Source organism: Gracilinanus agilis, chromosome 2 (assembly GCF_016433145.1).
Source record: "Gracilinanus agilis isolate LMUSP501 chromosome 2, AgileGrace, whole genome shotgun sequence".
In the NCBI taxonomy this organism is placed as follows: domain Eukaryota; kingdom Metazoa; phylum Chordata; class Mammalia; order Didelphimorphia; family Didelphidae; genus Gracilinanus; species Gracilinanus agilis.
The window spans coordinates 674,916,596-674,925,740 of record NC_058131.1 but is presented as its reverse complement, the minus strand read 5'-3'; the positions used below and the strand labels follow the sequence as shown (position 1 = coordinate 674,925,740).

The following is a 9,145-nucleotide window of genomic DNA, read 5'->3' as shown; positions in this document are numbered from 1 at the left end:
AGATTCACCACAGAGCAACACCACCACATGGGAGAGCTCAGCACAAAGCTCTGGGATCTCAGCCTCTCCCCAGCCTGGGAGGGATGGCCCGGAGTGTCGGGCATCCTCACATGGAAGGCCTTGACTTAGGAGGCCTGGTTAGGGACTAAGCGAGAGGCCAAGGCGGCTCCTCACTATCCAGATGGAGCGTCCTTGCCTGGAGCAGCCTGACTATTGGCCACCCTCCCGAGCAGCCTGGACATTGCCCTTCCTTCGGCCCCAGGTCTTGAGGGTAGATACCTGCGGGATGGCATGGAGGTGGATGGAGGCTTCCTTTTCTCTCTGACCCCCAGACACAAAGGGCTGCAGGAGGCCATTGCAAGCTCCTCATGCTAATCCGTGGCCAGGAGCCACCGTGTCAGGCTTCAGCAAGGTTCCCTCCAGGGAGAGCCGATGGTCATTCAGAGCTCTGTAGACGGCAGCCTGAACCTTCTGGAGATGGTGCTCTCCTTCAGGGAGGCTCTCTGCTCCACCATGGGACAACGCCATTCCGTGGCAAATGCTGGCACATCCGGCCCCACGTTGGCCTTCTCCAAAGGAGGGGTCTTTTCCCTGATCTTCAGGACACCACGCCACTGGGCAAAGCCAGCCCCCTCCTTCTTAGCCTGCCCACCGGGACCTCCCCGCCAGGGCCTGCGCCTCGGTCCACCTCGATGCCCACAACACCGCCCTTGGCCGTTATGACTTCGGGAAAGGGACGACCATCGTCAGCTTTCTGGGAAAAGGATGACCCCTCCGAAGCGGCCCTTCATTCCACCAGCGGCTGCCGAAGTAACGGTCTGTAAAGGCGGCGATTTTCTTCTGCGTTCTCGGATCCGATGCTGTGCGACCGCTTTTGCGATGCCGCCTGTGGACGCCTCTGCGGCCAGGATTCCGTGCCCGGAGCAACAGCTCAGTGAGCAGCGTCGGACAGCTCGCTCTTTGGCTCTGGTGACAAGGCGAAGAATCGCCGCCACTTGTTTTCTTTGGCTGTACTGGTAGCTTCCTGGCCTCAGAGGCCGACTGCCGGCCTCCGTGCTGCGCTTACCCGCAGGAAGCAGACCCGTGTGGTCAGGAGGGAGAGAGAGACAGAGACAGTGAGACAGAGGGAGAGAGACAGAGGGAGACAGAGACAGAGGGAGAGAGAGACAGAGACAGAGAGACAGTGAGACAGAGAGACAGAGACCTTGAGAGAAATGATAGATGAAGATCCCCTGAGTGTTCTTCAGATATCCACAATCATAAAAGACTAGAGCAAGGCTTCAATCATGAAGGGTCTATTTACGGTAGAGAATAATAACTGAACAGTACGAGGAAATACACAGGCCTATGCGACTGAGATTATGAGTCCATTAAAATATTCTTTAATGATACATGTAAACCCCAGTGGAATTGTGCATTGGCTAAGCGAGGGTTATAGGGGGTTTGGGGGAGAAGGAAAGAACATGAAACATGTAACTAGGGGGAAATATTCAAAATAAAATTTTTAAAAATATAAATAAATATCATCCTAAAAAAATATTATTTAACTTCCACTAAAGTACTTAGTAGGAGGAGTGTTTTTCAGGCATTGTACTTGAAATGATGATGGAATGAAAAAGTCATATAATCAGATTAGAGCTGGAAGAGATCTCAGAGGCTAACTCCTTCATTTTACAGTTGAAATGGAGACCTAGAGAGGAACTGAGACCTGCCCAAGGTTACCAAATTAGTAATTTAAGAAGAAACAAAATGAAACCCAGATCTCTGTCCTCTAAGAGGTTAAGTGAGGGAGGCAAGAACTATGCAGGTAAAATACTTGAGAACAGGATAAAGGGACATGAATATGCAAACTAATATGGCATGCATTAAACGTTTATTAAGCACCTCCTAAGTGCTAGACACTTATGCTGGGCACTGGGGCTATAAAAAGAGGATAAAGATAATCTCTGCCCTTAAGGAACTCACAATCAAATGGAAGACACCATCTGCAAACATAAATATAGGAACAAGCTAGCTACATACCTTGGAGAAATAGGAAAGAATCAACAGAGGGAAGGGACTGGAATTAAGAGGGGTTAGAGAAGACTTCCTCCATAAGATAGGATTTCAGTTGGGATTTAAAGAGAACTAGGAAGATCAATAAGCAGAGTGGAGGAGGAAAAGCATTATAGACATGAGAGACAGCTAGAGAAGATGGCCAGAACTGAGAAAGAAGGAATGTCTTGTTCATGGAATAGCAAGGAGGCCAGTGCCACTGTAGTACATGTACATGTAGGATATGACAGGGAGCAAAGTATAGGAAGACTGGAAAGGGAGGAGGAGGAAGGTAGGTGTTTAAGAACTTTGAATGCCAAACAGAACATTTTGGGTTTGCTCTTAGAGGCAGTAGGGAGCCACTGGAGTTTAACGAGTAAGAGAGTGGCATGGTCAGACCTATGTTTCAGGAAAAATCACTTGGATGGCTTAATGAAGGATGGATTAGAGTAGGGAGAGACTTGAGGAAGGTTAACTCTACAGGTGATGAGTGTCTACACCAGGTTGGTGGCAGAATCCAAGAAGAGAAGAGGGTGTATTTGAGAGAAGTTACAAAAGTAAAATCAACAGGCATTGGCAACAGATGTGGAGAGGGAGGGAGAGTAAGGGAATGGGAGACAGTGAGGATTAGGAGAGTAAGGGAATGGGAGACAGTGAGGATTAGGAGATAACTCCTAGGTTGGGAATCTGAGCCTTCATTCAGGTAACTTAACAATGGGTACTCCCCAAGACTTTGCCCTGGACCCTCATTTTCTTTTCCCTCTATTTTGTCTCATTTGATGATCTCACCACTAAAAGCTCTGATGGATTCCACTAGTATCTCCATGCAGATGATTTCCAGGTATATGGGTGTGTATGTGTATATGTTTGTGTATATTTTTATGTGGGATTAGGTGGATGGTATTGTCCTCTACAGTAATAGGAAAGGGAGGAGGGAAAGAAAAGGGTTCGGGGGGAAAAATAATGTGTACTTATGAAAACATATGCTAATGGTATGGTAAAGTTTGTTATGTATTCTATTTTTCAAGAGAAAAAGCTTTCTCTTTCCATTTCTGAGTCCCTCCTATCACACATCATATGAATGCATGAAAATTTAAAAAGATTCAAAATCCTAAAGGACTTAATTTTTTTCTTTCTTGACTATTGACCACTCTCCTGCCATCTTTCTGGGCTGTGATCAGCACTAGCCATTTCTTGTTGCCTTTGCCTTCTTTAAACTGTGATTCTTAAAACATGTTTTTTTGTTCTATTGATTTTTGGTTTTGCCTTTTTTGCCTTTTTACACCATAGTAATTTACCAATATGCAGGCCTTCCTCCTCCATATAGCATGCAGAAGTTTCCCATGTGACAAAAGCAGTTAGGCAAAACTATAACAGCAGCCACATCTGTCAACCCTTTCACATCTGAGTAAAACATAAAGCTACAGCAGGAGCCTGTAGCCAAAGGACTTGGGTTCTGTCCAGAGGGAGCTTGGGCAAGGCACTCAACATATTTAGCCTCAGTTTTCTCATCTGTAAAATGAGAGGGTTAAACTGGCCAGCCTCTAAGTTCCCTCACATTTATTTTATTTATTTTTGAATCTTTAATCCTTGATCTAGTCCTCCCTCCCCATCATTACCAAGATTAGCCCAACTGGTATTGGTCACTGCATCTAACCCAAGTTTGACTGCTTCTTGATGTTCCTAATTACCTTACTGTGTTCAATGTATATATTCTCTTGGTCCTGCTTTCTTCACTGGGCATCAGTTCATATATATAAGCCTTCCCATGCTTTTCTGAATTCCTTGGCACACTGGCACCATTTTGAACAATGGCACTATAATATTCTATTACATTTATATACCACAGTTTATTCAGCTATTCCTCAGCTGAAGAGAACCTGTTTTGTTTCCTTTTTTCTCCTTTCTAATAGTGTTATCTTTTCAATTTATTAAGATTAGTAGTAGTTAACCTGAACAGTTCTTACCTTGGAGCCTCACATAGGCAAAGCCTGAAGAGACCTACAGGGGAAGGAAGGAGCTGGGTCCTGGTCCTGACTTTTTGCTTTTGTTGGCTTTCAACTGCTTTTGACTACTTTGGTAGGAAGGCATTTGATTCTCCAACTCTAAAACACGGAGGCTGACTAAAATTGTGGACTCTTCCAGTGGACAATAGTCTGTTGTGTGAGAATTCTGATGAGATGTGTGACCTCATTGGAGGTTTTTATATCACATCACTATGGTGATTTTCAACTTGGAATCCTAACTGACTCTAAGAGGACTGAAATAGCTGTTTGTTTTTTCCTATAGTCAACTTCCCAGAACTTCTCTGTCTCAGTGGTTCTGTGATTTCATCAGAAAGGAGATTATCCCCATTACTGCAGATCCAGCCATTCTCACTCTTTGCAGTCCTTACCAACCTTTAAGTAAATCCTCCATCAAAGAAATAGGCCACTGAGGTCTTTTCTCTGGTTCATTTAATAACTTAGGGGTACCAGTCGAGTCCTTGAGCTATTCTTGTATTCTCTCTTGTTCTTCAGAGCTGTAGTGAGAGCTGGTTCACCTCTCCTTATGGCCACATTCATGGAATTATAATATCGAGAGCTGGAAAAGGACCCAAAGGATCACTGAATTTACACCCTTAATTTTATGTATAAAGTATTGATGGGGAAACTTCTGTCCATTGAAGCACTTTCTTGACATAAGTATTGAGGTGGAAATCATCTCCATCAGATTCCACTATCATCTCCATGCAGATGATTTCAGGCATATGTGTGTATGTGTTTATGTATATTATATGTATGTGTGTAGGTATATTTCTATCTATTTGTCCATCAATCTGTCTATCCCCAGTTTTCCCCCTGAGCTCCAGGCAGTTGGTGACTCAGTGGATATAGTTTGGGGCCTGGCATCAGGAAGTCCTGAGTTCACATTTGATTTCAGATACTAACTGTGTGATCCTAAGCAACTTACTTAACCTCAGTATGCCTCAGTTTCCTCAACTGTTAAGTAGGGATAAATAACAATACCACCTACCTCACCAGAGATAATATTTGTAGAAGTGCTTAGCACAGTGCCTGGCACATAGTAGCACTATAAATGCTTATTCCTCCCCTCCCTACCAGTCTTGGAATTGGATGTCCCATAGACATCTCAAACACTGTCGAAACAGAACTCATTGTTTTCCCTAAATCCTTCTGTCTCCTCAACATTTCTCTTTCTTTGTTTTAAACCCTTGATCTGGGATCAGACACTTCCTAGCTGCATGACTTTGGGCAAGTCACTTAACCCCCATTGCCTATCCCTTACCACTCTTCTGCCTTGGAACTGACTATATACATATTGATTTTAAGAGGTAAGGGTTAAAATAAGTAAACAAAACTCTTACTTTCTATCTCAGAATCATTATTCAGTATCAGTTCTAAGGCAGAGGAGCAGTAGAGGCTAGGCAATTGGGGTTAAGTGCTTAGGGCACACATTTAGAAAATGTCTGAGACCACATTTTTTTTTTAATTTTTTTTTTTTTTTAACCCTTGTACTTCGGTGCATTGTCTCATAGGTGGAAGATTGGTAAGGGTGGGCAATGGGGGTCAAGTGACTTGCCCAGGGTCACATAGCTGGGAAGTGGCTGAGGCCGGGTTTGAACCTAGGACCTCCTGTCTCTAGGCCTGACTCTCACTCCACTGAGCTACCCAGCTGCCCCCTGTGACCACATTTGAACTCAGTTCCTTCTGGTGCTCTATCTACTGAACAGTTAGCTGTCTCTTTCATATTTTTTTTAGTTATCAAAATATGTATTTATTTTTATTTTTTAACTAGTGAATTCATTTTATTTATTTTTTACCTTTTTAAAATTTTTCTTTTCTTTTCCCCCAATTACATGTAAAAACAGTTTCAAATATGTTAAAAAGAATTTAGAGTCTGGAGCTCTCTCCTTTCCTACCTGTCTATCTTTCTTTACAATTTTCCCATTTTTCTATTCTTTTCAAACTTTACTCTTAGCTGTGCTCTTTGTGGTGGCAAAAAATTGGAAAATGAAAGGGTGTCCCTCATTTGGGGAATGGCCGAACAAATTGTGGTATCTGTTTGTGATGGAATATTATGGAGCTGTAAGGAGTATTGAACTGGAGAATTTCTATATGAACTGGAAAGACCTCCAAGAACTGATGCAGAGTGAAATGAACAGAACCAAGAAAACATTGTACACTGAAAGTGAAACACTGTGGAACTATCCAATGTAATGGACTTTACTGGTAGCAATGCAATAATTCAGGACATTCCTGAGAAATGAGAAAATGAGAAACAATGCTAACCACATTGAGAGAAAGCTATAGGGGTAGAAACGAAAAATAAAACCTTATAACTTATGACATCACTTATTTATATGGATATATAATTTGGGGTTTCAGTTCTATGGCAAAAATGAATAATATGGGAATAGGTATCAAGTGATAACATTTGTAAAACCCAGTGGAATTGCTTATTGGCTCTGGGAGGAGGGAGGGAAAAAGGAGGGGGAAGAAAATGAATCATGTAAATATGGGAAAATATTTTAAATATTTTAAAATTTAAAATAAAAAACATGGGAAAATATTTTAAAAAATAAAATAAAATGAAATAAAACTTTACTCTTCCACACAGACTATATGGCTTACACTGGCTTGTTTTCTGCTCCTCATACATGATGCTCCATCTTTTGCTCTATGGCTTTTCATCAGCTCTCCTCCATTCCTAGATACTTCTCCCTTCTCATATGTTCCTCTTAGCTTCTCTGGCTTCCATACTAAATTGAAATCCCCACATCTGCAGGTCTTTCACATTCTCATTCTCCCACCCCGCTCTAATATTACTCTCTATTTTATATTCTATGTATCTTGTATCTACAGGCAAGTAGGTGATGCAGTGGATAGAATGAAGACTTGGCTTCCTGAGTTCAAATCTGGCCCCAGACACTTAACTGGCTGTGTGACTCTGGGCAAGTCACTCACCTATATTTACCTCAGTTTCCTCATCTGTAAAATGAGCTGAAGAAGGGGAAATGGCAAACTATTCCAGGATCTCTGCCAAGAAAAGCCCAAATGGAGTTGGACAGGGCTGAAAATTGACTAAACAACAACAGTGTCTTGGCTGTACATAGCTATTTTCATGTTGCATCTCTTTTATTAGGATGTGAACTACTTGAAGGCAGGGAGCTTGTTTTTCCCTTCTTGGGGTAACCAACACTTAGGACAGTGCCTGGAAAACATTAAGTGCAGGATACTTTTTTATTTATTAATCAACAAACTTTTCTTGCTGCTTCCAGTAAGGTCTGAAATCTTGACCACCTCATATACAGTCTTCTGGCATCCTGTAAATGTCTTTTTAGGGGAAGTTCTCTCTAGCATCCCAACTTTCAGAGTCACATTGAGAAGGGAGGAAATCACCCTGATCGCTGCCAGAGAAAGCCCAGACTTTGTACTCGTGTTCACTAGTGTCTCTACACTATGACATTAAAACCTACTTTCCAGCTTTGACTTCCACTACTTTGCCACCCCTGTCTTCTTTCCTGGCTGAGTACTAACTGGAAAGATGTTCAAGTCCAGGCTTTGCCATTGACTAGCTATGGTACCCAGGTGGTCCCCACCCTGTAAAATGAGAGGTAACACTATTTAATGGTTAAGGATCCTCCCAGCTCAGATATTTTCTGAGGGTTTGAATTGGTGAATGAATCTATAAAGAGAAACCATTTCCCCAATTTACATTAGGAGAGACAAAATGAAAGAGATCGACAGTAGGAGGCAGCACAGTCCAGGGGAAGGATTGTCAGGACTTGGGAGAACAGCTGAGCTCTCAGTACCTCTTAACTACCCAAGTGACTCCTGGGAACTCAATCTGCCCTGCCTCACTGTCCTATTTTGTTTTGTTTTGTTTTTTAATGAGTGTCTGTATTGGGTGGCTGTGGAAGTTCCTTACCACTCTCAATCTTTTGACTTGACCAGAGAGGGTCCAGGAGTTTCAAGATGGGAATGAACGAATGATACAGAACATCTTTTCCTCAGTGAAGTGAGGGTCAAATCCCTGGATCTGTTGATTCCCCTTTGTTACAGGGAAAGACTAACTGGGTGGGTGAGTGTAGGACATATGGACATATTGGAAATGAATGTGATATTAAAATGACTTTCCTCCACTCAGAAACATCTAGATGACTAGGACTTTGCGGATGCTCCCTAGGCCATGTCTCAAGTCATCAGGGACTTTCTAGGGTTTTCCAGACCCAATTTAATTGATTTGTCAATCATTCTTAGATTTCTTTCTTGGAATAGCCCTATACTTTAGCCCATAGGGTTTCCACCCGACTGATCTCTTTTTTTTTTTTTTCAATTTTTAAATTTTTTAAAATCTTACCTTCCACCTTAGAATCAATACTATATATTGGTTCCAAGGCAGAAAAATGGTAAGGGCTACACAATGGGGGTTAAGTGACTTGCCCAGGGTCACACAGCTAGGAAGTGTCTGAGGCCAGATTTGAACCTAGGACTTCTGTCTCAGGCCTGGCTCTCAATCTACTGAGCCACCCAGCTGTGTCCCTCCCTCCCCCTCAATCTCCTTTAGAAAAAGAGGTAGGCTATGAATTCAACTATGCCCCTGGACTGCCCACCGCTGAATGCAGCCAACACACCAGGCTACACAGAGGAAAGGTCCCAGCATTTGAAGTCAGAAGATCTTCTGAATCTTGCCTCTGCTTCTCAACCTCCTGTGTAACGAGGCAGGTCATAGACCCTCAGGTGAGGTGACACTGCCAAGCTCAATTCTGTTCCTAAAGCCTGTGACATTTTGGTGCCAGATGCCATCCTGGCCCTGAACATAAGAGAGAACCTGATAGATGAGTGCTTGTTGGCAAAGCAGATATAGCTAAATCATCTAAGAAAGAAACAATTCTCTGTTGTCCATGGAACCAAAAAGAGCATCCATAGGCCAGTGAGAAGGGAATTTGTGTATTGATTTGATTAATCAGAGATTTGAACTTCCCTTCCATTTGTTTTGAAATTGGGTCAATCAGCAACCATGGAATTGAGCTCACAGGCATTGCCCCCTTGGATGGTGCCAGGCTAACTGGGATTGGTTCCTGGAGAGTGATATAAGAAAGCTAGTG

The 9,145-nt window shown here is 42.8% G+C and overlaps 1 pseudogene; it reads right to left on the bottom strand.

The window, feature by feature from the left end:
* Positions 1 to 366: 366 nt before the first annotated feature.
* Positions 367 to 4,783, bottom strand: LOC123234340 (annotated as a pseudogene).
* Positions 4,784 to 9,145: the final 4,362 nt, after the last annotated feature.